The sequence below is a fragment of the Eurosta solidaginis genome, chromosome 2 (assembly GCF_040869045.1).
Source record: "Eurosta solidaginis isolate ZX-2024a chromosome 2, ASM4086904v1, whole genome shotgun sequence".
In the NCBI taxonomy this organism is placed as follows: Eukaryota; Metazoa; Arthropoda; class Insecta; order Diptera; family Tephritidae; genus Eurosta; species Eurosta solidaginis.
Genome location: NC_090320.1, coordinates 240354239 through 240381961, shown reverse-complemented (window position 1 = coordinate 240381961; position 27723 = coordinate 240354239). Strand labels below are relative to the sequence as shown.

The window sequence follows — 27723 nt, the reverse complement described above, 5'->3', positions numbered from 1 at the left end:
ATGAGGACAAAACGAAGTACCTGCTGTCATCGAGCAAAGAGTCAGCGCATATGCGCCTTGGCAACCACGCTACTGTTGGCAGCCATAATTTCGAAATAGTAAAATACTTCGTTTATTTGGGAACCAGCATCAACACTAGCAACACCATCAGCACTGAAATCCAGCGAAGAATCAATCTTGCCAATAAATGCTACTTTGGACTAGGTAGGCAATTGAAAAGTAAAGTCCTCTCTCGGCGAACGAAAATCATACTCTACAAGTCACTTATCGTACCCGTCCTGCTATATGGGGCAGAAGCATGGACCATGACAACAGCAGATGAAGCGGCTTTGGGAGTGTTTGAGAGAAAAGTTCTTCGAAAGATTTATGGACCTCTACGCGTTGGCGATGGCGAGTACCGAAGAAGATTTAATGATGAGCTGTGCGAGCTATACGCAGACATCAACATAGTCCAGCGAATTAAAACGCAGCGGCTGCGCTGGCTAGGCCATGTTATGCGAATGAAAGATGATGCTCCGGCCAAGAAAGTGTTTCTATCGGAACCCGCCTATGGAAGCAGAGGTAGAGGGCGGCCCCCACTCCGTTGGAAGGACCAGGTGGAAAACGATTTAAACTCCCTTGGTGTGACCAATTGGCGCCGGTTGGCGGAGCGAAGGAGCGACTGGCGCGCCTTGTTGGACGGCCATAACCGTTTAGACGGTTAAGCGCCAATTAAGTAAGTAAGTAAAATTTATCTTTTAAGATGTTTTTGTCATTTATAAAATAAAACGAAATAAATTAAAAAGCTTTTATATGTTATATGTGGCAACAAGAAATAACAACGACAAAGGCAATTTTCAGTAAAGCGCTTTTAAAGGTAATATTGTTGAATGAAACCGGCGATCTCATCGTACGGCACCTGGTAATAACCCAATTTCATCCTAAATCGACTTTGGTTGTTGCCATAGATATGACGATTTTTGACGATTTTTTGGGCGGCTTGGAAAAAAATATATGGCAACGCTGGTTTGTGTATCATTTAGCTATATGCGTGTGTATTGGCGAATAACAACTTCTGCTCTTAGCTGATTATAAGTGATGTGTGATTGTTTTTCTTTCTTCTTCCCTCTTATCTGCTGACTACATACATATGTGTCTGTGAAATAATCTCTTTGTTTCAAGCTGCTGGTTATGTGTATGTGTGGCTGCTTGCTTTGATGTGTTCATGTACATAAGTGTGGCTGCTTGCTTTATTGTTGTTGTGCATTTATTTAGTAGCATCAGAAGTGATGTATAGAACTGCTATTATTCGCCACAATGCCCATAAAAAAATATTGCCAGCGTGGGCAGAGCTATGACATTTGTAAAATAATTTGTTAATTTAATAATAATTATATTTAAACAATAAAACTAACAAATTTCATTTCTTCTCCTTTCAGGTAAGTTAAAATATGGATTAAGTAATGTTTCAAATTATATTTCAAGTGAGTTGTGTTTACTAAGAATAATTAAGAACATTATTTGTTTATTTATTTATATCTACAATTTTTACTCAGGTACTTCTTTTAATTGTATTCCCATCCACGTCTCATTTAAATTTATGCATTCCAATCGCGAATTGTTTTTATTGCCAATTCAACAAGCAATAACATTTAAAATGCAATAAAGAAAAGCACACAAATTTCGTTTGCGCATTGAATTTATTGCATTTATACAATGTTTTTGTTGTTATTTTTTATGTTAAGCTCTCTAGTGTCTTATAAATGTAATAAACAATTTGCAATTTGTAATTTGCACGTGCTCCAATTTGCTGTTTGTTGGTGTCTCTCATGGCAGACTACATGGTGCATATTAAATATTTAGCTGTCGAAACGTGCCTATATAATTCTATATGTACAAACATACATACACATATGCATAGACTTAGTGCGAATATAAACAAATCGTTGGGGCTAGAAATTACGGTAGTATCAAACTCAATCCCCTCGCTATTACGCTTATCAATTTTCTGTTGAGAATATTTGTTGTTTACCTCTTGTTGCTGCATAATTTACACTACGCATGCGCATGGTCAAGTGCCTTGTACTTACGTTTGCAAGTGCCCCAACTGCATTATTCGCAATGGCTTAGGCAAATTACTGTGCAAATTACAGTGAAATTCCTTATAACCGGACACTCACCGCCGCAGGGTTTTTGTCCGGCTGTGGGAGATGTTCGCTTATAAGGGATGAAGTCACAAAATATATACCACACATATATGTAAATTATATTGCACCTAGTTTATCTAAGAAATTTTTGGAAGTAACGAATATTTGCATACTTTATTATTACATATAAATACATATACATATATCGATTAAGTACATTGTACATTGCACTCCTTATTCCAGCCATGCTAACACAGAACAAAATTGTGAATATTTCTTTTGGTAGTTTACCGCCCACGCATTTTTCGGATTTAAGAGCGAGGGTTTTGTCAGATAAGGCACGAAAGAGAAAGCCACTTTCGTCTGCTTTGTAAATGTCTTGAGGCTTGTAACGGTCAACAGAGATAGTAGTTTTGTCCTAAACTGTTCGACACCATCCTGGTTTACATCTGCAGCTTCACCAGATACGCATTTGAAAGCAACATTATTCCTAATTCGCCGCTTGTTTAACCATCCATCTGAAGCATTAAAATTAGGTACACCCAGTTTGCCTGCAATTTCCATTGCCTTTGCTTTCAAAATGGGACCAGAAATCGGAATGTTTTGACTTCTAGCCTTAGCGAGCCAATTAAAACACATCTTATCTATTTCAGAGCCGCCTTCTTTAAGAAAACTTCGCTTTTGATGAACATTATTTTCAGATTCCCATTTATAAGGAATTTTTTCTTTATTTTTATTGATTTCAACAGCTTATGTTTTGCCAATATTGAACCTTTCGAAGCAAAAGAAACGTGTACCTACTACCATTAAATTTTTGGGCTCACGATACTTTACCTTTTTGCAACTCCACGTATTGATAATTTATCTTTATCGAAAACATTAATAATTTCCATTTTTTCTTTAATAGCAACCATTCGCATGCAACTGACGTAACAAATGGAAAACTACCCTTAATTTGAAACACACGGCTTGAATGTGTGCATTCATGTTAAAAGGTGAATCACCTATTCCATTTTTATAATGAACAACAAAGTTTGCTTGTGATATTTTTGAATTTTGTCCGGTTATGAGACATTTTTTTATGAAAATGGTTTGAAATACTTTGCCCTCGTCCGGTTATTAGAGAGTCCATTTATTAGGATGAAATTTGTATGAAAAAATTAATGAAAAACCTGTGTGCCCAAAATATGTCCGGTTATTGGAGCTGTCCGGTTATAAGGACTGTCCGTAATGGGGAATTTCACTGTACTTGCGTTTGCGCAGTTGATTGCGACAGCTCTGCATGCACTACAAGTTGTAAAATTTCGCAAAAAAAAAAAAAACAATGAAAAAAAAATTTATTATTGAGTATTCTATGCACATTTGATTTTATTATTCTCTTACTTTCGCACAAATGGCCAATTTCTTAGAATCGTCATTAGCTGTACGTAATAAAACCAAGAATATATATTGCCGGTATGTAGATAGCATTGGGGAACGCTTAGAACCCCACTTCAAATGCTAAATATTGATTTTATTTGTGTCTGAGTGGCTTGATTATTATTATAGTTGTGTTTTATTATTATGTGTTAATGGCAGTTCTTATTGGAATTATGATTTGTTTGCAAACATTTTTTTTTTTTTTTTTTGTAAAAATTATCAAAACTTGGTAAATATAATGATATAAATATATTTTTGGCATAAAGCAGCCTACTTCAATAAATTCTACTATTAAAGCGATATAAGTAGACTCATTGGTGGTAGTAAATATATTTGAATTTTTCTTATGGTATGAATATGTACGTAAATGAAAACAAACATCTTCTATTTGGGTGTTAATGGGTTAAGTACAGAAATAAAGCTTCTGTAGTCTAGCTGAATATAAAAGCAGTATTGCCCAAAATTTTTTATATTGAAGTGCAAAACGCAATCCATGTACAAAATTGTCTATAAACTGAAACATTTTGTATATAAAAAATAAAAATAAAATTTTTAAATGTTCAAAAATCTTAAAAGTTTTAACATCGATTGCTTAAAACAATCCGTAAATCGCTATATCATCACAATACTCAAGAGCAATTAAACTTTATTCTCATAATCCAGCACAACAACTTTACTCCGCACCGGTTGATGTTTATTTCAATTGTTATTGCCATTTATATGGCGTTCAGATCATTTCCAACAAATTGTTTACGGTACACGAACTATTACCGGAGTTATTGCTTCGGTGTTGCGTTGAAAAACTGAGTATAAAAAAGGCGAAGCCAGGCCCACTTTTTAAAATTTTGAATCGATGTTGCTGGCGATCCAAATGTCAGTCCAAATACAATATTTGAATGAGTTCTCTTCATTAATATCTAATCTAGGTCGATGCAAAGCTTCAGCAATTTCTCGAGCGTTAACTCAGAAATGGTTGAGATCACGAAGAAGTACTTCAGGCTGTAAAGAATTTGATGACGTTCAACTTCGAACTGAGCGCGAAACTTGAGCAAGACATAGGAAGCGAGATAATTGCCAAGTACTAAATTTTGCGTCTCGAACAACTCAAAACGAGCACATGCGACTTATCATGACTTTTAATACCATTAACGTCATGTCAAAAAAAGGCGTAAGCATGTTCCTTATCTCATATCTCTTATCCCAAATTCCGAGGTGGAAGCCTTAAATGGCTGGAGTAAATTCAATTTTCTTAATGAATTAATTTTGAATACAAATTTTTTTTAGTACCATAACATTTTTGAATAATATTTAGTTGTCAATTTGTCAGTGTTAATTTGTTTTTTTTAACTGAAGTGCTCGTTCATCATATGAAGTGCTTTTGCTTTGCACTTACATGTGAAAATAAAAAACTTCCATATGAATTTTATTTATATGGGAGGGCATACAGAAGTGCTTTGAATTTTTTTTTTTTTATTTGAATTGTTAATTTGTAACCATGCCAATGATTCAGGACAAAACAAAAATAAAAGTGCTTGACGTGTATAGGGGCTGAGCAGTTCTGATAACAGCCAAATTGTGGAATAAATTTTATCAACTGTGTAAAAGGTTTCAAATACTATATATATCTTTCTATATCTCATCTATTTGAAATTTTAGGCTTTTACCAACTGAAAGCAATTTAAGTAAATAAATGCAAAGAGAGAAGAGATTTGAGGCCGAGCTTTCCTTCCAATTTGCTCCTTTTTATTTTTTTCTACGAATAATTGGGACGGTACCTGCATGCTTTACTCCGACCCGAACGGCATCTGCAAAGCAGATGAGATTTTACTGAGAAACTTTTCATGACACAAAAATACTCGGAGTGCTTGCCAAATCAGTGCCGAGGAGCTTTCTTCTAATTGAAAGAACTTGTTTCTAGTATTTTGATGTTGCTCTACCTGGGGCGTGAAGCCAGCATTCTCGGTATGGTAGGCGGATCACGCTACCACCACACCACAGCGGTCGTCATGCAATTTACCTTAAATTATACGTTCGTGACTCCACCAACACTCAAAAAGCTCACTAACAACTCCAAAATCGTTAAAAAGCAATGCCTCTTCCAATTATTACCTTCGATAATGACCATTCAAATAGGTTATTTGTAGACACTCTATAGTTGGATCAATAAATTTTGACACCTTTCATGAACATGAAATGGTATATTAACTTTGGTCCAATGTTTGTAACGTTGAGAAATATAGAAGATAGACCATTAAGTATACCGAATTGATCAGGGTGACGAACTGAGTTGATATAGCCATGGCCGTCTGTCCGTCCGTCTGTCTGTTTGAACGCAAACTAGTCCCTCAAATTTTGAGATATCTCAATGAAATTTGGCACAAGGATGTATTTTTGTATTATATTAGACATTTGCCGGATCCGGTAGGATCGGACCACTATAACATATATCTCCCATACAACCGATCGTTCAGATAAGACGATTTTGGTCACTCCTGCCGCAATTTAGAAAGTATAAACGTGAAACTCGGTGATATATATTCTAATATATCATAGAAGATATCCTGAAAAAATCACTTTGATCGAAGCTATATATAGTTATATCCCATACAACCGATCGTTCAGATAGAAAGATTTTTGACCATTTCTCCCTTAATTTAGAAAGTATAAACGTGAATTTTTTTATTTTTAAACGTGAAACTCGGTGATATATATTTTAATATATCATAGAAGATTTTCTGAAAAAATCACTCTGATCGGAGCTATATATAGTATATATCCAATACAACCGATCGTTCAGATAAAAGATTTTTGGCATTTTCTCCCTTAATTTCCAAAATAAAAACGTGAAACTTGGTGATATATATTCTAATATATGTATTATAGAAGATTTCCTGTAAAAATCATTTCGATCGGAGCTATATATAATATATATCCCATACAACCGATCGTTCAGATAAGGCGGTTTTTTGCCATTTTATATTTATCTTAAAAATCGTATAGTATTATTATTTGGAGATTACGAACGGGATAAGATTATTGTTCAGCTCATGAAAGGTATAAAGTCTTCGGCACACCCGAAGACAGTCCCGTCCTTGCAGGTTTTTTATTAAAACCTTGTATTTATTTTTCTCTGTGTACGCTCTCTCGTGGCACCTTACTGTAAATGTGACCTGCGTACTGAATACTTTACTCTTGCATATAAAAAGTGTTGCCTTTAGCACCATTGTACCTCCAATGACGACAGTAGATACACTTGTTCGACTGGCACATGCAAAGTCGTCTGGTGTGTATTGCATACACATTCAAACAAAGGTATGTATATAAATTATATGTTAATCGCTTATAAACGCCTTTTGGCAGATTAATGGTCAGCGGTTCCATGGTGTAGTGGTTAGCACTCAGGACTCTGAATCCTGCGACCCGAGTTCAAATCTCGGTGGAACCTTGGGAGAGTTACCTTCGGTTAACCTATTTTTTGAAATTGAAAAACCAAAATTAAAAAAAAAATTTTATTTATTAATTTTTAAATATTTTTTTTTTATTAAATATTAAATATTTTTTTTTTTAATAAAATATCGTTTACTCATAGACAAGCTATATAATTTTTGCATGTTATTGGCTGTAGTAATATATCGACCAATATGCATACGAAAGTATGCGTATATACAATTAATATCTTTCTCCTTATAAACATTCATACACTCATTGCTTTATCATTATATTCGCTCATATTTATTCCGCCATCTACATATTTATACTTTTTCATCCCTCAAAACACGCTCCAAGCAAACGAAAGGTTTTCAATTGAAAGGCGAATAAGCGCACATAAAAAGTAATGAAAATTTCTTGATAACATTACGTGTCTTTGCTTTCGCTTGTATACGCCATTTGGCAATAATTTCATATGTGCCCGGGTAGCTCAGTCGGTAGAGCATTGGACTTTTAATCCAAGGGTCCAGGGTTCAAGTCCCTGCTCGGGCGGGCTTCATTCTTTTTGTAGATCTTTTTTTTTTTTTACATAAAAAATGTTGCTATATTTAATTTAAATAATTTTATTATGCGTAATTTTTATTAAAATAGAAAGCTGTATTTTACTTTTCTTTCCCGACGCAAGGTGGGGTATTTGATCAATCTAGCCGGCCAAAAGTCGATTTTTCCATTATTCCATTTTTTTTTAATATACTCCCTGGCGTTCCTAGATGTCCACTGAATAGTATACATACCCCAAAACCCATCTGCAGCATCAACGGCGCTAACCGCGCACATCTAAAGTTGTATAAAAATTGTGTGTAGTTCGTTGTATTTTTGGCAATATACCCTTCTACCCTAAATGCTTGTTCACTTGTTTAGCCTTAATCAAATCTAGTTACATTTTCTTTTAGGACAGGTATATGTGTTTGTAATTCATATGTTCTATTTTTTATACCGCATGTTTTAACTGAGTTATTCTACTTGTAATACTACTACTTTTCAGTATTAATTTTTTTTTAAAACCTTGCAAACGAAAAGATATATCTTTTTTTCATGGCATATCATGTCAGTAATTTTTTGGAAATACATAAGCTTGTGTTTGTTTCAAAGTTAAATAGCAAACACGACTGCGCATACCCACTATTTTTTGAGTGGTGATCAATTTAAATTAAGCTAGGGTAACCCTGGAATGTGTCTGTATGACATGTGTATCAAATGGAAGGTATTAAAGAGTATTTTAAGAGGGAGTGGCCCATAGTTCTGTAGGTGGACGCCGTTTAGGGATATCGCCATAAAGGTGGACCAGGGCTGACTCTAGAATTTGTTTGTACGATATGGGTGTCAAATGAAAGGTGATAATGAGTATTTTAAAAGGGAGTGGGCCTTTGTTCTATAGGTGGACGCGTTTTCGAGATATCGCCACAAAGGTGGACCAGGGGTGACTCTAGAATGTGTTTGTACGATATGGGTATCAAATTAAAAGTATTAATGAGGGTTTTAAAAGGGAGTAGCCCTTAGTTGTATATGTGAAGGCGTTTTCGAGATATCGACCAAAATGTGGACCAGGGTGATCCAGAACATCATCTGTCGGGTACCGCTAATTTATTTATATATTTAATACCACGAATAGTATTCCTTCCAAGATTCCAAGGGCTTTTGATTTCGCCCTGCAAAACGTTTTCATTTTCTTCTACTTAATATGGTAGGAGTCACACCAATTTTACAAAGTTTTTTTTATAAAGTTATATTTTGCGTCAATAGACCAATCCAATTACCATGTTTCATCCCTTTTTTGGTATTTGGTATATAATTATGGAATTTTTTTCATTTTTCGTAATTTTCGATATCGAAAAAGTGGGCGTGGTCATAGTCGGATTTCGGCCATTTTTTACACCAATACAAAGTGAGTTCAGATAAGTACGTGAACTGAGTTTAGTAAAGATATATCAATTTTTGCTCAAGTTATCGTGTTAACGGCCGAGCGGAAGGACAGACGGTCGACTGTGTATAAAAACTGGGCGTGCCTTCAAACGATTGCGCTCTTTTTCACAGAAAACAGTTATCGTCCTGGAATCCAAGCCTCTACCAAATTTCACAAGGATTGGTAAATTTTTGTTCGACTTATGGCATTAAAAGTATCCTTGACAAATTAAATGAAAAAAGGCGGAGCCACGCCCATTTTGAAAATTTCTTTTATTTTTGTATTTTATTGCAACATATCATTACTGGAGCTAAATGTTGACATAATTTACTTATATACTGTAAAGATATTAACTTTTATTTTAAAATTTGACTTAAAAAATTTTTTTTTTAAAAGTGGGCGTGGTCGTTCTCCGATTTTGCTAATTTTTATGAAGCGGACATATAGTAATAAGAGTAACGTTCCTGCCAAATTTCATCATGATATCTTCAACGACTGCCAAATTACAGCTTGCAAAACTTCTAAATTACCTTCTTTTAAAACTGGGCGGTGCCACGCCCGTTGTCCAAAATTTTACTAGTTTTCTATTCTGCGTCATAAGTTCAACTCACCTACCAAGTTTCATCGTTTTATCCGTCTTTGGTAATGAATTATCGCACTTTTTCGGTTTTTCGAAAGTGGGCGTGGTTATAGTCCGATATCGTTCATTTTAAATAGCGATCTGAGATGAGTGCCCAGGAATTTACATACCCAATTTCGTCAAGATACCTCTAAATTTACTCAAGTTATCGTGTTAACGGACAGACGGACGGACGGACGGACATAGCTCAATCAAATTTTTTTTCGATACTGATGATTTTGATATATGGAATTCTATATCTATCTCGATTCCATTATACCTGTACAACCAACCGTTATCCAATCAAAGTTAATATACTCTGTGAGTTCTGCTCAACTGAGTATAAAAATTACCCCATGCTAATTCTGCGCGGAACACTGTGAATTTAATGTCAAATATTTCCTTTCATAACAATGAAGTGAGACAACCACTTTTTGAACAGAAATAACTGCTGTTTTAATTTTGGCCAGCTAGATTGATCAAATACCCCAGCGTGCGACGTTGCGGAATGATAAGGCGTTACAACACAGGCCCTATAAACTCCTCGTTAGGCACAAAAATGCGTAAGCAAGATCAGTGCTTGTTTCTTAATCGGATAAAATTTCAGTGTTTTCGTGTTCCTCTTCATCTGTATGAATAAAATATATTTATGGGATAGCCTAGTCAGTGTAGTCGCTGTGTCTTAATTTGCAGAACTCTGTTGATATCTTTAAAAAGCTCATGCAACTTACTCTCTGCTACAAACGCGCAAATGTCCACCAATCTCCCTTAGGATTTTTCTTTTGAATACTCCCAGAAGCCGCCGCACCTTGTAGGGGAAGGGAAAAAGTGCCTTTTTGAGTCAGATTTTCGTTTACGAGTGCATGGTTTTTTTCTGAATTGTGCACCTTTTCTAAAGTAGAATTTGTTACCCAGCGTAACTCTCCGCTTTATTTCTAATATTATTCTCATGCAATTTCGAACGGCTTGAAGGATCCCTCCCAATACTTACTAAGCTGGCGTTGTTGCTCAACGTCATTCTGCAAAGCCGTATAAGTTTTGCGTGGAAACCAGGTTTAGACTAAGCGGCACATATGTACTTAGGCAACAAATTTTCGTGCTATTGAAGGCAGCTTTAAAATCGACAACGTGATGATGTGCGCCGTTTTTGTTCACAGTCCTTTTCCGACAATTTGCTGCATGGCGAATTTACCAGTTCTTATGCCGCACAAAGCATATCAAATCAGTTGGAAGGCTTATTACGCGACTTTTAACGCAGTTTGCTGCCATATTTGAGTATGTCCGCAGGCAATGTCTCATCAAATTGTAGCCTTGCGATTAGCTTCTTCCCTGGGTGCTTCATTGCTGCCTTCGGTTAAGTGGGAAGCGTGGTCCCTCCATAATCTAAGCACTATCTAGAAATGCGATACCAAGTCACAATTTTCTTTGGGAATTTACCCTGTGCTGGTAAAATTGGACGCTGTTCTGTTGGCTAGTGGCTACGTCTTTTTGCGTGTATTTTTTTCTTTTTGAATAGACCCCGCGCTTTCTTCTTCAACTTACGGCAACATACACTCCCCTCTTTGATATCATCGTGGTGTGTATACAGTGTCCTTTTTTCCAGCGTTCATTACCGTCCCAGATGCTCGAATTCCTCGCAGTCAGCCCGTAACGCCTCTCAGAGAACTTCGGCGATATAGTGATCCGACTCTATGAAAGGACCTCGAATCGTGCGAACATCGAAAACACTCTAGGCACGCCATCTGCCTGTCGAAACATGGACGATCTCGTTGTATGTCTTTCGATCGGGTGATAGCCATGTAGAATTGACAAAATAAAACATTTTTTTAACCCGCACATAGTGGAAAGACCTCGCTAAACTGAATTTGTCGGGGATTTGTTTGATTTGTTACGGGAATTTGTTTGAATGACGACCAAACCAAGGAACCATATTATGTATCAGCATTCTTGTTAGGTCAGGGAAGTTTTACAGATGTGGGAAGTCTTTTGCCGCATATGAATCTGGTACTAGCACTTTGTGGTACTAGCTTGACTACTTCGGGAACTATTTTTTTTACCCCTTGAACCTTCGTGTCTGTGAATTTAAGTTGTTAACCTTTTGAAGGTATACAAGTGGTGTTCTTTTATTTATGTGAAAACATTTTTCCGCACGGTATGATTAGTAAGTGGCGAGTAACGAGTTACGTAAGAAATGTGTTGAATAACGTGAAGGAGTTGATTTGAGCGCAATTAAGCATCACAAGAGAAAGACTCAGGGAATCGACATAAACCACATCAGAATGACGAATACGAAGAATAAAAATAGGGATAAGAAAACGAGAAGAGGAAGTGCAGGAAAATGGAAATTTAAAACACAGGCAAAATAAGATGGAAAACTAAGAAGAGACGATGGTAGAAGAGAAAGAAGAAGCAAAATATGTCATAATCACGCTAATAATGGTGGAGATCATAAAGAAATGACGCAAATGGAGATGGCTACAACGATTTATTAGAAAGATTCTAAAATAAGAGACGATGGTAGAAGAGAAAGGAGAAGCAAAATATGTCATAATCACGCTAATAATGGTGGAGATCATAAAGAAATGACGCAAATGGAGATGGCTACAACGATTTATTAGAAAGATTCTTGGTTTATCCCCAAATCCGCTGTTTGATATGTCACATGACCTACGAAAATATTTTGGCGCGCTACTTGAAGCCATAAAAAGTGGAGGCCCTGAGCCCAATCCACATAGAATCGATAAATTTCTTTGCTGATCACGTCCACTAAACTTCGTAATCAGACACCAAAACCGAATCATTGTAAAGAACAAAGCATATTACCCAGATGGGCGCCACTGTGTCCCAACTTCGATCTGGATACAGTAAGAGGTAAAAATATCATTATTTCAGAGCCAATATCAGCATTCGTAATGTTCTTTTCTTTGTCGCGAATAAGGCACTCCCCGAAGGTCTTGGGGACTGTTATCGAAGTTGATGTGCCTTTGCCGGATATTGATCTCGTACATTTGGCCAGCAAAGTGTCCCCACAAACCAACTTCTCAACTGTAAGAATACCGTTAAATATCTATTAAGTGCTCTTACGTTTTTCGCTAGTCTTACGTTTAAGTTAACAGTTTTAGTTAAGCACTCCGGTACTGTTATGGGAGGTTTTAAGCGTACTGTTACGGTTATGGTAAGAGCTTCGTTGGCTGCTGTTACGTTCATTGTTATGACTATAATAAAAGTTGCAGTTATGATAGCGATTACGATCATGGTTGTTATGGTTTCAGTTAAAGATATGGTTACGGTTATGGCTATGGCTAGGGGTACGAATATGATTAGGACTCTACGATTGGTGGCGATTACGGTCAGGATTACTGTTCCGATGAAAATTAAGTTGACCCTAATGGCTTTACGGTTATGGTTATAGTTACGGCTATGATGGTTATTTCAGTACTTACGGCTAGCTTTATCTCCTGGTTACCTTTATCCCTTCTCCGGCAACACCAAAAAAAATCAACAGCTCAAGTGATTCAAGCTTCAGGTTTCATAAGAGAAAACCACATTTCTTCTACATACAAACAACTTAAATGTGCAATAAAAGTAAGAGAAAATTGTAAATAAGAAGTACCGTGTGTGGGTTTATATTGCGGTTTTTTACAGTGACTTGATTTAATAAATGTAAATTAAAACAAAAAAAAAAAAAAAAAAAAATAAGGAAGGCTAAGTTCGGGTGTAACCGAACATTTAATACTCAGCTGAGAGCTATGGAGACAAAATAAGGGAAAATCACAGGAAAATGAACCTAGGGTAACCCTGGAATGTGTTTGTTTGTATTACATGGGTATCAAATGGAAGGTATTAATGAGTATTTTAAAAGGGCGTGGGCCTTAGTTCTAGAGGCCTTTTCGAGATATCGCCATAAAGGTGGACCAGGGATAACTCTACAATGCAAGGTGTTAATGAGAATTTTAAAAGGGAGTGGGCCTTAGTTCTATAGGTGGACACCTTTTCGAGATATCGCCATAAAGGTGGACCAGGGATAACTCTGCAATGCGTTTGTACAATATGGGTATCAAATGAAAGGTGTTAATGAGAATTTTAAAAGGGAGTGGGCCTTTGTTCTATAGGTGGATGCCTTTTTGGGATATCGTTATAAAGGTGGACCACGGTTGACTCTAGAATGCGTTGGTACAATATAGGTATCAACGAAAGGTGATAATGAGTATTTTAAAAGCGAGTGGGCCTTAGTTCTATAAGTGAACGCGTTTTTGAAATATTGCCATAAAGGTGGACCATGGGTGACTCTATAATGTGTTTGTACGATATGGGTATCAAATTAAAGGTATTAATGAGGGTTTTAAAAGGGAGTGATGGTAGTTGTATATGTGAAGGCGTTTTCTAGATATCGACCAAAATGTGGACCAGGGTGACCCAGACCATCATCTGTCGGGTACCGTTAATTTATTTATATATGTAATACCACGAACAGTATTCCTGCCAAGATTCCAAGGGCTTTTGATCTCGCCCTGCAGAACTTTTTCATTTTATTTTACTTAATATGGAAGGTGTCACACCCATTTTACAACGTTTTTTTCTAAAGTTATATTTTGCGTCAATAAACCAATCCAAATACCATGTTTCATCCCTTTTTTCGTATTTGGTATAGAATTATGGCATTTTTTTTCATTTTTCCTAATTTTCGATGTCGAAAAAGTGGGCGTGGTCATAGGCTGATTTCGGCCATTTTTTATACCAATACAAAGTGATTTCAGATAATTACGTGAACTTAGTTTAGTAAAGATTTATCGATTTTTGCTCAAGTTATCGTGTTAACGGCCGAGCGGAAGGACAGACGGGCATTAAAAGTATCCTAGACAAATTAAATGAAAAAGGGCGGAGCCACGCCCATTTTGAAAATTTCTTTTATTTTTGTATTTTGTTGCACCATATCATTACTGGAGTTGAATGTTGATATAATTTACTTATATACTGTAAAGATATTAACTTTTTTTTTTTAATTTGACTTAAAAATTTTTTTTAAGTGGGCGTGGTAGTTCTCCGATTTTGCTAATTATACCTTTCATGAAAATGAAATGGTATATTAATTTCGTCACGAAACCGAAAATTGTAAGTCCTTAAAGGAAAATAGATAGACCCACCATTAAGTATACCGAAATAATCAGGTTGAAGAGCTGAGTTGATTTAGCCATGTCCGTCTGTCCGTCTGTCTGTTTGTATGCAAACTAGTCCCTCAATTTTTGAGATATCTTGATAAAATTTGGTGAGCAGGTGTATTTGGGTGTCCGATTAGACATTTGTCGGAACCGACCGGATCGGACCACTATAGCATATATCCTCCATACAACCGATTTTTCAGAAAAAGAGGATTTTTGTAATATCTTACCCAATTTAACAGATTGAAGCTTCAAACTTCACCATATACTTTCGTATATTGCACATATTGTTGCCTGAAAAAATTTATGAGATCGGTCGTATATATAGTATATATCCCCCACAACCGATTGTTCAAATAAGGAACTTTTCGTAATTACTGCCCTATTTTAAGAGCTAGAGGCTTCAAATTTCAGCGAATGCTTACGTATATAGCATATGTTGTTGTCTGAAAAAATCATAAAGATCGGTGGTATATATAGTATATATATGGTGGTATATATTATATATATATTAGCCCCATTTTAACAGCTAGAAGCTTCAAATTTCACCGAATATTTACTTATATAGCATATATTGTTGTCTGAAAAAAACATAGAGATCGGTTGTATATATAGTATATATCTCATACAACCGATTGTTCAGATAAGAAACTTTTCGCAATTTCTTCCCCCTTTTAACAGCTATAAGCTTCAAATTTCACTGATTGCTTACGTATATAGCATATATTGTTGTCTGAAAAAATCATAGAGATCGGTTGTATATATAGTATATATCTCATACAACCGATTGTTCAGATAAGAAACTTTTCGCAATTTCTACCCCATTTTAACAGCTAGAAGCTTCAAATTTCACCAACTGCTTACGTGTATAGCATATATTGATGTCTGAAAAAATCATTGAGATCGGTGGTATACATAGTATATATCTCATACAACCGATTGTTCAGATAAGAAACTTTGCGCAATTTCTGCCCCGTTTTAACAGTTAGAAGCTTCAAATTTCACAAAATGCTTTCGTATATAGCATATATTGTTGTCTGAAAAAATCATAGAGATCGGTCGTATATATATTATATACTTCATATAAACAGTCATTTTGACCCCTTTTTTACGGCTAGAATCTTCAAAATTCATCAAATTTCATTAAATAGTTACGTTTTCGTCATATATTTTTGAAACACGTGATTCGTAGCCATAGTTTTTACATGCAGACCACAAAAAACGTGAAGCTTTGCATCCTCACACAGATTACCTACCTATTTTTTATTTTATATTCATCTTAAAAATCGTTTAAATATGTTCAAATTTCACCAAATGCTTACGTGTATAGCATATATTGATGTCTGAAAAAATCATTGAGATCGGTGGTACACATAGTATATATCTCATACAACCGATTGTTCAGATAAGAAACTTTGCGCAATTTCTGCCCCGTTTTAACAGTTAGAAGCTTCAAATTTCACAAAATGCTTTCGTATATAGCATATATTGTTGTCTGAAAAAATCATAGAGATCGGTCGTATATATATTATATACTTCATATAAACGGTCATTTTGACCCCTTTTTTACGGCTAGAATCTTCAAAATTCATCAAATTTCATTAAATAGTTACGTTTTCGTCATATATTTTTGAAATACGTGATTCGTAGTCATAGTTTTTACACGCAGACCACAAAAAACCTGAAACTTTGCATCCTCACACAAAGTACCTACCTGTTTTTATACTCAGTTGAGCAGAGCTCACAGAGTATATTAAGTTTGATTGGATAACGGTTGGTTGTACATATATAAAGGAATCGAGATAGATATAGACTTCTATATATCAAAATAATCAGGATCGAAAAAAAATTTGATTGAGCCATGTCCGTCCGTCCGTCCGTCCGTCCGTTAACACGATAACTTGAGTAAATTTTGAGGTATCTTGATGAAATTTGGTATGCAGGTTCCTGGGTACACATCTCAGATCGCTATTTAAAATGAACGATATCGGACTATAACCACGCCCACTTTTTCGATATCGAAAATTTCGAAAAACCGAAAAAGTGCGATAATTCATTACAAAAGACAGCTAAAGCGACGAAACTTGGTAGATGAGTTGAACTTATGACGCAGAATAGAAAATTAGTAAAATTTTGGACAATGGGCGTGGCACCGCCCACTTTTAAAAGAAGGTAATTTAAAAGTTTTGCAAGCTGTAATTTGGCAGTCGTTGAAGATATCTTGATGAAATTTGGCAGGAACGTTACTTCTATTACTATATGTACGCCTAATAAAAATTAGCAAAATCGGAGAAGGACCACGCCCACTTTTAAAAAAAAATTTTTTTTTAAGTAAAATTTCAACCAAAAATTTAATATCTTTACAGTATATAAGTAAATTATGTCAACATTCAACTCCAGTAATGATATGGTGCAACAAAATACAAAAATAAAAGAAAATTTCAAAATGGGCGTGGCTCCGCCCTTTTTCATTTAATTTGTCTAGGATACTTTTAACGCCATAAGTCGAACAAAAATTAACCAATCCTTTTGAAATTTGGTAGGGGCATAGATTTTATGACATTAACTGTTTTCTGTGAAAATGGGCGAAATCGGTTGATGCCACGCCCAGTTTTTATACACAGGCGTCCGTCTGTCCTTCCGCATGGCCGTTAACACGATAACTTGGGCAATTTTTAATTTGTTACCCATATCGTACAAACTCATTCTAGAGTCACCCCTGGTCCACCTTTATGGCGATATCTCGAAAAGGCGTCCACCTATAGAACTAAGCCCCACGCCCTTTTAAAATACTCATTAACACCTTTCATTTGATACCCATATCGTAAAAACATATTCTAAAGTCACCCCTGGTCCACCTTTATGGCGATATCTCGAAAAGGCGAACACCTATAGAACGAAGGCCCACTCCCTTTTAAAATACTCATTAACACCTTTCTTTTGATACCCATATTGTACAAACAAATTCTAGGGTCACCCCTGCTCCACCTTTATGGCGATATCTCGAAACGGCGTCCACATATGGAACTAAGGATTACTCCCTTTTAAAATACTCATAAACACCTTTCTTTTGATACCCATATTGTACAAACAAATTCTAGGGTTACCCCTGGTCCACCTTTATGGCGATATATCGAAACCGCGTCCACCTATGGAACTAAGGATTACTCCCTTTTAAAATACTCATTAGCACCTTTCATTTGATACCCATATCGTGCAAACGCGTTCTATAGTCACCCCTGGTCCACCTTTATGGCGATATCTCGAAAAGGCGACCACCTATACAACAACCACCACTCCCTTTTAAAACCCTTATTAATACCTTTAATTTGATACCCATATCGTACAAACATATTCTAGAGTCACCCCTGGTCCACCTTTAGGGCGATATTTCGAAACGGCGTCCACCTATAGAACTAAAGCCCACTCCCTTTTAAAATACTCATTAACACCTTTCGTTTGATGCCCATATTGTACAAACAAATTCTAGGGTCACCCCTGGTCCACCTTATGGCGATATCTCGAAACGGCGTCCACCTATGGAACTAAGGATTACTCCCTTTTAAAATACTCATTAACACCTTTTTTTTGATACCCATATTGTACAAACAAATTCTAGGGTCACGCCTGGTCCACCTTTGTGGCGATATCTCGAAATGGCGTCCACCTATGGAACTAAGGATTACTCCCTTTTAAAATACTCATTAACACCTTTCATTTGAAACCCATATCGTACAAACGCATTCTAGAGTCAACCCTGATCCACCTTTATGGCTATATCCCTAAATGGCATCCACCTATAGAACTATGGCCCACTCCCTCATAAAATACTCTTTAACGCCTTTCATTTGATACACATTCCAGGGTTTCCCTCGGTTCATTTTCCTACATGGTTATTTTCCCTTATGTTGTCACCATAGCTCTCAACTGAGTATGTAATGTTCGGTTACACCCGAACTTAACCTTCCTTACTTGTTTATTTTATATTTATCTTAAAAATCGTTAAGGTATGTAGATCTGTTCACTATATATTTCTTATCTTATACATCCGATTATTCGGAGATTACGAACGGGATAAGATTATTGTTCAGCCCCATTCATGAAAGGTATGAAGTCTTCGGCACAGCCGAAGACAGTCCCGTTCTTACTTGTTTTTATTAGGCATATATATAGTAATATCAGTAACGTTCCTGCCAAATTGCATCATGATATCTTCAACGACTGGCAAATTACAGCTTGCAAAACTTCTAAATTACCTTCTTTTAAAAGTGGGCGGTGCCACACCCATTGTCCAAAATTTTACAAATTTTCTATTCTGCGTCATAAGTTCACCTCACTTACCAAGTTCCATCGCTTTATCCGTCTTTGGTAATGAATTATTTCGATATCGAAGTGGGCGTGGTTATAGTCCGACATCGTTCATTTTAAATAGCGATCTGAGATGAGTGCCAAGGAACCTACATACCAAATTTCATCAAGATACCTAAAAATTTACTCAAGTTATCGTGTTAACGGACGGACGGACGGACGGACATGGCTCAATCAAATTTTTTTTCGATACTGATGATTTTGATATATGGAGGTCTATATCTCTCCCGATTCCTTTATACCTGTACAACCAACCGTTATCCAATCAAACTTAATATACTCTGTGAGCTCTGCTCAACTGAGTATAATAAGCAACTACCACGCCTCAGAGTAGACATGTCATCACAAGTGCGTTGATGAATGAAGTTGGCAAAACCGCAAGCAATGTAATATGGCAAAGCTACCAACCAACGTACTGAGAGGAAACCCAAGGACTTTGTTACAAAGTAGTAATTGCCAACGAACGCCAACAACTTTTGAAATCAGCAAAAGGGACCGTATTTCTTACGCTTACGCAGTGGAAGCGCTTGTTGTCATTATTGTTTGCGCCTGGCGAAAAATCACAAACGTGTGCCATAACTTAGACAAAATGTTTAATAATTTGTACGCGCTACTAAGCCTACTACCAACATCCAGCATCCAACACCCAATATTGCCAAGCTCCAAACGAAGCGTGTTCTTCGTTAAATCAAATGCGCTTTTAAAATGGGTTGCGTTGCATTATTGTTTGTGCGCGCGCGTCTCTAATGGGCGGTCAGTTGTTGAGTTGCAGCTGAGGTATAGCTGCGTCACGGATGTTCTCTGTCATTTCTGACAGATGAGTTTAAGAGCCACCACTTTTGGGTTGCTTAGAAAATGACATACTACTACCGTAGTCTGGCTGTCTTGCGGTTTGTGTTTAGTATTTTAAATTGCGTAGTACGCGCATTCTACTTTTGTTGTGAAAGTAATTGGAACGATTAGAATGTGCTTAGAGCTTCTTTGTTCATTCACAAAGATTGAGTGTGAGTGTGCTTGTATAGTCAATTATTTTCTCGATCAATTACTTTGCCTGTGAAAGCTTTTTGAACTCATGTGTAGGTTTCGGGACTATCGACTTAGAGCTTCGTGTTCTCGAATACCCTGAGCATAGTACGCGAAAGGAAATGATCTACAACCGGAGCGCCTTGTGTGGTACACAAAGTGACGTATCATTATTTCAAGCTCTTATTATTTGTTTTACAATCCAACTGCAGCCAATTTGAAATATAAAGCGCGACTAAAGTCTTCCTCACTTCATATTCATCACCCTCTCCTCTATTCTACTAGTTTTTTTATGCATTTACTACGAGTACAACTGTTATTTAAGTACATAAATTTTACCCACTTTTTTTTTTTTTTTTTCAGCAGATATCGCAGCAGTGACAACTGAAAGCGTCTCCATTTGTACCGAAGCCTCTAAGCTAAAAGGAAAGGTTTTCGCACCCTTTTAAACTCATCAAAGGATGCGAGAGCACTGCTTAAATGGCTAAAGAGGTATCCTAAACCAATGTAAGCGCGTAGGAAATCTTTATACAAAAATCTTTTGGTTGTTGTTGTTGTTGTTGTAGCATTGCTTTGCCCCATCCAATAGGCGCGACCGATCACAAATTGTCATCAATATCCTCTAACAGGAGTACAAGGAAACTTGCAGTTTCAACATAGTGAGAGCGGTGTTAGTGGCGTTGGTTCCACATTAAAATTTAAGAGATGGTTGGTGTCATGTGGGGACACATTGCAAAGAGGACATACATTTTGTATGTCAGGGTTGATTCTGGATAGGTAAGAGTTTAACCTGTTACATTACCCAGATCGAAGTTGAGCTAGAGTGGCGCGCATTCCCCTAGGAAGAGTGCGATCCTCTTCTGCGAGCTCTCGGTATTTTTCTTTAAGAACTGGATTCGCCTGAATTCTTGGCATAGAGATCCGACGCCTCTTTGTGGATATCACTGAGGACCGGCTTGTTGTCAGGTGCTGTATTTCCTGATAATGCTTACGAAGATGACCCCTTAATTCCCTGGCCTGGTGTGGCCTCATCAATCAGATGTCTGTTGGGATGCCCAGGTGTCTGGGTATTGAACAGAAATTGTTTGTTCAGCATTGTTCAGCTCACCTCATTGTGTAGGTTCTGAGGGAAGTATTTTGGCAGGCCTGTACTTTCTTCCAGTGAGTTACCTTTAGGCTTGGCGACCATTACAGAATCAGTTGAATAAAGAGATAATTCAATCTCCTCAGGTATATCGCATAGAATGAATTGTAAAGGCCGCCAACTCGTTATGGACCAACCGAGATGATTGGAAAGTATCATGGTTTCTTCTCCAATTAAACAAATTCTAACTCAGGATTCTTACGTAGGTCTTCACTAAACAAAGTGTTATGGCTCCAAATACGGGTTATAGCAACAAATTTCCACTACAGAAATTTTCAGAATGTAGAGAAAGATGATTCGATTCCCCTTTTCTTTTGTCGAGGTCCAGAACTGCAAATAAAATGACTCCCTTTTGCTTTTGCTTTAGGCATCAAGCTTCCTAGGAAGGAACTAAAGGACTTTGATGACCCAGAAATTTTGATTCCACAACTGTCCTGTTTTTAAAAGACGAGATTACTGTAGCATTGTTCAGGTCGAAGTTCCCGCTGTTATGGAAGTTGCGAAGCATCTTTGCAGTGAGTTTTGAAGAGATGACGCACCATAGAGGTCGCATGTCATATGGACATTGGCAGAAGTGGGATTGCAAATGTTCTCCAATCTTATTGTACCTTGAAAGGTTGGAAATATGTATTGTAGGACGACAAGCATGGCCTATGATGGCAAAAAAGCAACAACACATGGGTGCCTGAGAGACATTTAAATAGTGAGAGATAGAAAGATAGGACAGGGGGAGTGAAGGAAAAAGATTTAGTATATAGAAAAATATAGGACAAGAGAGAGAAAAGAAGGAAGAATGAGAGGAAAATATAGATAAATAAGTGTACAAGATGAAGAGGGAGAGGGGTAGAAAGTGAGTAAGTAAGATATATAGAGAATAAGTAAGATATATAGAGAGGATGGAAGTGATCGAAGGGAGTAAGTGAATAAAGAGAGAGGAAGTGGAAAAATGGTAAGAGTGAAGGGATAAGGACACTGTAGACTAGCATCACGCTTTGTTGTCGTTTTCTTTTATAGTATAAAATATTCATCATCTCAGCGGGCTCAAGTGACTTAAACTATCAACATTTTTCTTTCGTTTGTTTCATTAACCATTGAGTACACATCTTAACTAGCTAGTGAAATATTCTAAAGACAGAGTTTAAAATTTGTATCTTAAATCGTGGGTTCTCATAGTAAAATGACGTGGCTGAACACACAGACAGTACCTCAAAGCCCGAATGTTCGCACCCAATAAATTTTTAAAAGGTGTGGCCGGCGCTTGGCAAGCAAATAAAATAACATAAAGTCCACTATAATTACAAAGAAACATTTTTATTAAAAAAAAAAAAAAAAAAAAAAATAACTATTCGCCCTCCGAACCACCAAAGCTTAGATTTGATAGAGACAACCCTTCCGATTGAAAGAAGCAGGGCCTTTGGAGGACCTAAAGCAATTAATCCTAATCCAGGTTTTTGTGGAACAATTAGTAGTTGCGTTTTGAGAAGTAACATGCGATTTACTCCTAAGGGGAAATTTCATTAGACAAATTGAAATGGGCTTCCTGATATAGGCTTGATATCTTGGAGAGTCTCCGCCGGTCATTCATCTTATGAATGAATATTGCTTACGTCAGTTCATCCCTAAACCGATAAATTACTAATGGTGTCACAAAAATCTTGGCATTTACCCTAGAAACCTTGCAATTTCAATTCTTAAATATTAGAATCGAAAAAGATGCACAATTTTATGAGTTATCTTTAGTTTTCACGGCCTCAATTCTGCAGCTAAGTTACACCAACACGTAAACCGTCATGCATCAAGCATTGGCAATTCAGCGCAAATTTGTTTAACGGTACACCTTAGTCACTGTCGTTCCTCCTGCCTCCCTTTATGTAGTCGCCCACAATCTTTTTCGAGATCAATACACTTATTTTCGCTGCTGTTGGTTGTTGTGCGTTTTTTTAATATGCAACAGTGCTAGACCTGCCTACGCGCTTCCTGTCACATCAGTGTCGTTTGCGCCTCATCTGCAATTTTCTTCTTCTTCATCTTCAGCCAACACGTTTCTCTTGACTTCCTGCGCCTTCATTGTTACTTTGCATTTGAGCTTGTGATGCATACGATGCGGGTTGTTGTTGCTTTGTTGCAAATAATAATTAAATGTTGCGGTTATATGACTTCATGCAATCCATCCATTATTCGCAAGTCGGTTTTGCTCAACATACTAACATATCCCCCAACTCTGCACCCGTGCGCGGATAGTGTGGAGCCAGTCATTTAAGAGGCTCGCGCGATCGTTTATCGCTTAATAAATTATGCCACGCAGATTAGGTTATTTATTAATGTGTTTATAAACTAATATCGACGCTTTATGCCAACATGCTCACCATAAAAACAATAACGACAATAACAACAATAACAACAACAGTAAGTAGTGCAACTAACTAGCTCATTTATAAAAAAAAGCGGGCTCTAGACCCGGTTAATTTCATACTGCTAATATCTCTTTACTTTTTAGGTTGTTTTAATGTTAAAAAATTTGTATTTTTATACCCAGTTGCATTTCGCTTGCAATATGGAATATTCTTAAACTCAGCCATGTGTTTTCACTTGCCTCTTACGATCCCTTTCTCAAAAAATATTTTAAAATTGAGTAAACTTGCTTAAGAACAACGCCCATTTTTCGATATTGAAAATTTCGAACAACGTGGGCTAGCAAGTTTTTCAAAACAGATCTTTTCATTCAAAACTAGGATAGCCTTTGCAAAATTTTCCAATATCCACGCCCTGTTTGTCAATATTGGAAATTGCATTAAAGAGATATTTATCGAAAACAAGGTAGACTGATTCACAACAATCTCCGTGACTATAAACCACCGCGCTAAATGTCATTAGCACCCAGATAAATTGTGTTTTAAATCAAAACCCCCACCATAGAAACGTACTCGTTGCGCTAGACATATCAAAAGCTTTTGATACGGTAAACCATGGTACGTTACTGCAAGACCTGTAAGGGTCTACCCTTCCCCTGTGTCTTAAAAGGTGGACCGCAAATTATCTGGGTTGTCGGCAGGCATCGGTGCAATTTAGAAACGAAACATCAAAACCAAGCAGAATTAAACAAGGGGTGCCACAGGTGCCACAGGTGCCACTTTTGTTTGACTTCTACATATCAAAGCTACCTTCGCTACCAGAAGGAGTCACTATTGTTTCCTACGCCGATGACTGCACAATAATGGCCACAGGCTCAAGCCCACAGATCGATGAGCTTTGCTACAGAATAAACGGCTACCTCCCTGATCTCTCCAGTTTTTTCGCCTCGCGAAACTTGGCATTATCACCGACTAAATCCTCCGCGACCTTATTTTCAACATGAACATCCACGTCGATGGCACTATGCTACCGACTATCCTACACCCCCCAAAATCTTGGGTGTGACGTTTGATCAGGATCTACAGAACACATAATGAGGCGAAAATACTCTCCATCAGGGAGAGAAATGAGATGCTAACCAAACATTTCCTGTTGAATACCCAGAAACCTGGGCATCCCAACAGACATCTGATTGATGATACAACACCGCCCAGGGGTTTAAGGAGTCATCTCCGTAAGCATTATGAGGAAATACGGAACCTGAGAACTCAGCCGTATGAAGCCAAAAAACACAAGCAGGTCCGCAGTGAACTCCACAAACAGGCGTTTGACCTTTATGCCAGCAATTGCCTAGTGAATCCAGTGCTCAAAGAACAGTACCCAAAACTTGCGGAAGAGGAACGCACACTCCCTAGGAAAACGCGAGTCACTCTAGCTCAAATTTGATCTGGATACTGTAACAGGTTTAACTCTTATCTATCCAGAATCAACCCCGACATACAAAATGTATGCCCTGCTTGCAATGTGTCCCCACATGACACCAACCGTCTCTTTAATTGTAATGTGGAACCAACGCTTCTAACACCCCTCTCATTATGGTCCACCCCTGTTGAAACAGCAAGTTGCCTTGGACTCCCGTTAGACGATTTTGATGACAATTTGTGATCGGTCGCACCTATTGGATGAGGCGAAGCACTGCTACAACAACAACAACTATAAACCGATATTTCGAAAAGCAAGTAGGGCTTAATGAGGGACGCTCTTTGTAGCGTTTCCAAATAGACAATACCAACTTTCGAAAATTTCAAAAATACAAAGTAAATTTTGAAATAATAGTGAGAAATAAGGAGTAGGGAGTTCACTCGAAATTGTGTTCGCTTCGTATGTGTACTCAAGTTTTCGATATCGACAATTTTGAACGTTTGCGAAAGTAAACTTTGATTCACAAAAATTTCTATTTTTGGAGTCATAAAAATCAAGGTTTTACGGTTGCTTTTTCGAAACAGGCAAATAACTGCGCCAACTTTTCCAACTTAAAAAAAAAAAAAACAAAAAAAAGCGAAATTAATTACGAACTAAAAAAGAGAAATTGCGGGATCAGCCGCCATCTGTACTCACTTTTTTGATATCGAATTTTTGACTCTTCATTTTGAAATCTTTCAAAAGCTTCGCCCATTTTATCAAATAAAACATTCGTTTACCGTTTCCGACTTTTGTCTAATGTCGGAGTTTCAAAAATACGAGGTATGTTGAACCTGGAAAGAGTTTTTCGAATTGCGTTTAGTTTTTTTCCAACTGCGCTTAATCGTTTTCCATGTTGAAAACTTGAAAAGAGGAATTTTATTAATTTATTAAGTTTTAGAATCTTAATGGAACCCACATTGCCATTTTGAAATCGATCAAAGATTGATCCCACTTATAAAGTGCGGATTTGCCACACCGGTAAGGTGAAATACCCACTTTGGGCACAATAAATCCCATGTTACAATCAACACGTACTGATTAAAAACCCCAAGACCAGCCACGCCTATTATGCCTACGCAAATCACCGGATAGACATAAAATTCACCACTGATGGCAAAACACCCGCTGCAACTGGCGGCATAGCGGATGCTGTTTGCTCCATAGGAAAGAGTAAAGGCTGGCGTTTGAAGCAATATTTGCTACGCGACCGGAAGAACGCTGCAGTCAGATAGATGACTATGTCGATGAACATAAGGACCGGCATGACTTCTTGAAGAAACATTAAGTTGTGTTGCCTCTTCGCGAACCCAACAGAAAGGCAAGGGTTGCGGATAGGGCCGATAAAATACGAAGGTTTGGATTAGTTCCGAATCTCAATCTGCGCCTGCTTGACACAAGCTAATGTATAGGACACCAAAATCCTGGTCCCGACTAGTCAAGAAGCCATCTGCCCAAGACCTTAGGGAAAAAACTTACTAGGAGGAAGATCCTAGGGGCGATTCGGGGTCAGCTCAAGACGGACGATATAGGTGCGCAAAACCGAGTCCGAGAGTTTAATGAAGCACATTCTCATGGACTTCTTCATAACTGATGTAGACGTCGAAGACAAAAGTTTCATTTGAAATAAAAAGTTTCATTTAACTTTAAAAATGTTCCGTTTGATTCAAGAAAAGTTGTAATTCATTTGAAAACCGCTTCATTTGATTTGAAAAATTTTCATTTGATTTAAAAAAAAAAATTTAATTGATTTTAAAAAAGTTTCATTGAAATTAAAAAAAGGTTTCATTTTACATAAAAAAGTTTAATTTGATTTGAAAAAAATATCATTTGACTTTAAAAAAAGTTTTATTTAACTTCAAAAAAGTTGCATTTGATTTGAAAAAGTTTTATTTGACTTGAAAACATTTTATTGGATTTGAAAACATTTTGGCTTGATTTTGAAGTTTGACTTGATTTGACTAGGAAAAAGTTTCCTTGGATTTGGGAAAAAAATTCTCTTGATTTGAAAAAAAGTTTAATTTTATTGTAAAAAGTTTTATTTGACATAAAAAAAGTTTCATTTAACTTAAAAAGAGTTTAATTTAACTTAAAACTTTTGTTTCATTTCATTTGAAAGGCGTTTCATTTCACTTGGAAAAAAATAATTTGATTTGGAAAAAGCTTTATTTTAATTGGAAAAGTTTCATTTGACTTAACAAAAGATTTATTTAATTTGAAAAAAGTTTCTCTTGATTTTAAAAAAGTTTAATTTGCTTTGAGAAAAGTTTCATTTGATTTGAAAAAAGTTCACTTGATTTAAAAAAAGTTTCATTTGGTTTGAAAACTTTCACTTGACTTGAAAAAAGTTTAATTTAACTTCAAAAAAGATTCACTAGATTTGAAATAAATAAAATTTAATCTGAAAAAAGTTTCATTTCATTTGAAAAGAATGGCACTTGATTTAAAAAAAGTTTCATTTGGTTTGAAAAAAACTTTCATTATATTTGGAACAAGTTTTCTTTGGCTTGAAAAAAGTTTCATATTATTTGAAAAAAGTTTAATATTTTTGGAAAAAGTTTTACTTGATTTGAAAAAGATTTTCATTTGATATGAAAACAGTTTCCTTTGACTTGAACAAAGTTTAATTTTATTTAAAAAAAAGTTTAGTTTGACTTAAA

At 36.6% G+C, this 27723-nt stretch overlaps 1 protein-coding gene and 2 non-coding genes across 3 annotated transcripts in view; all 3 read left to right on the top strand.

Annotated features, from left to right (window-relative positions):
- Positions 1–27723, top strand: part of tkv (thickveins) — a 929476-nt gene that overhangs the window by 661143 nt on the left and 240610 nt on the right. The gene's annotated exons all lie outside the window — the stretch shown is intronic.
- TRNAQ-CUG (transfer RNA glutamine (anticodon CUG)) lies at positions 6919–6990 on the top strand. Its single transcript has one exon. It is a non-coding gene; the product is annotated as a tRNA-Gln (tRNA).
- Positions 7454–7526, top strand: TRNAK-UUU (transfer RNA lysine (anticodon UUU)). The gene has a single exon. It is a non-coding gene; the product is annotated as a tRNA-Lys (tRNA).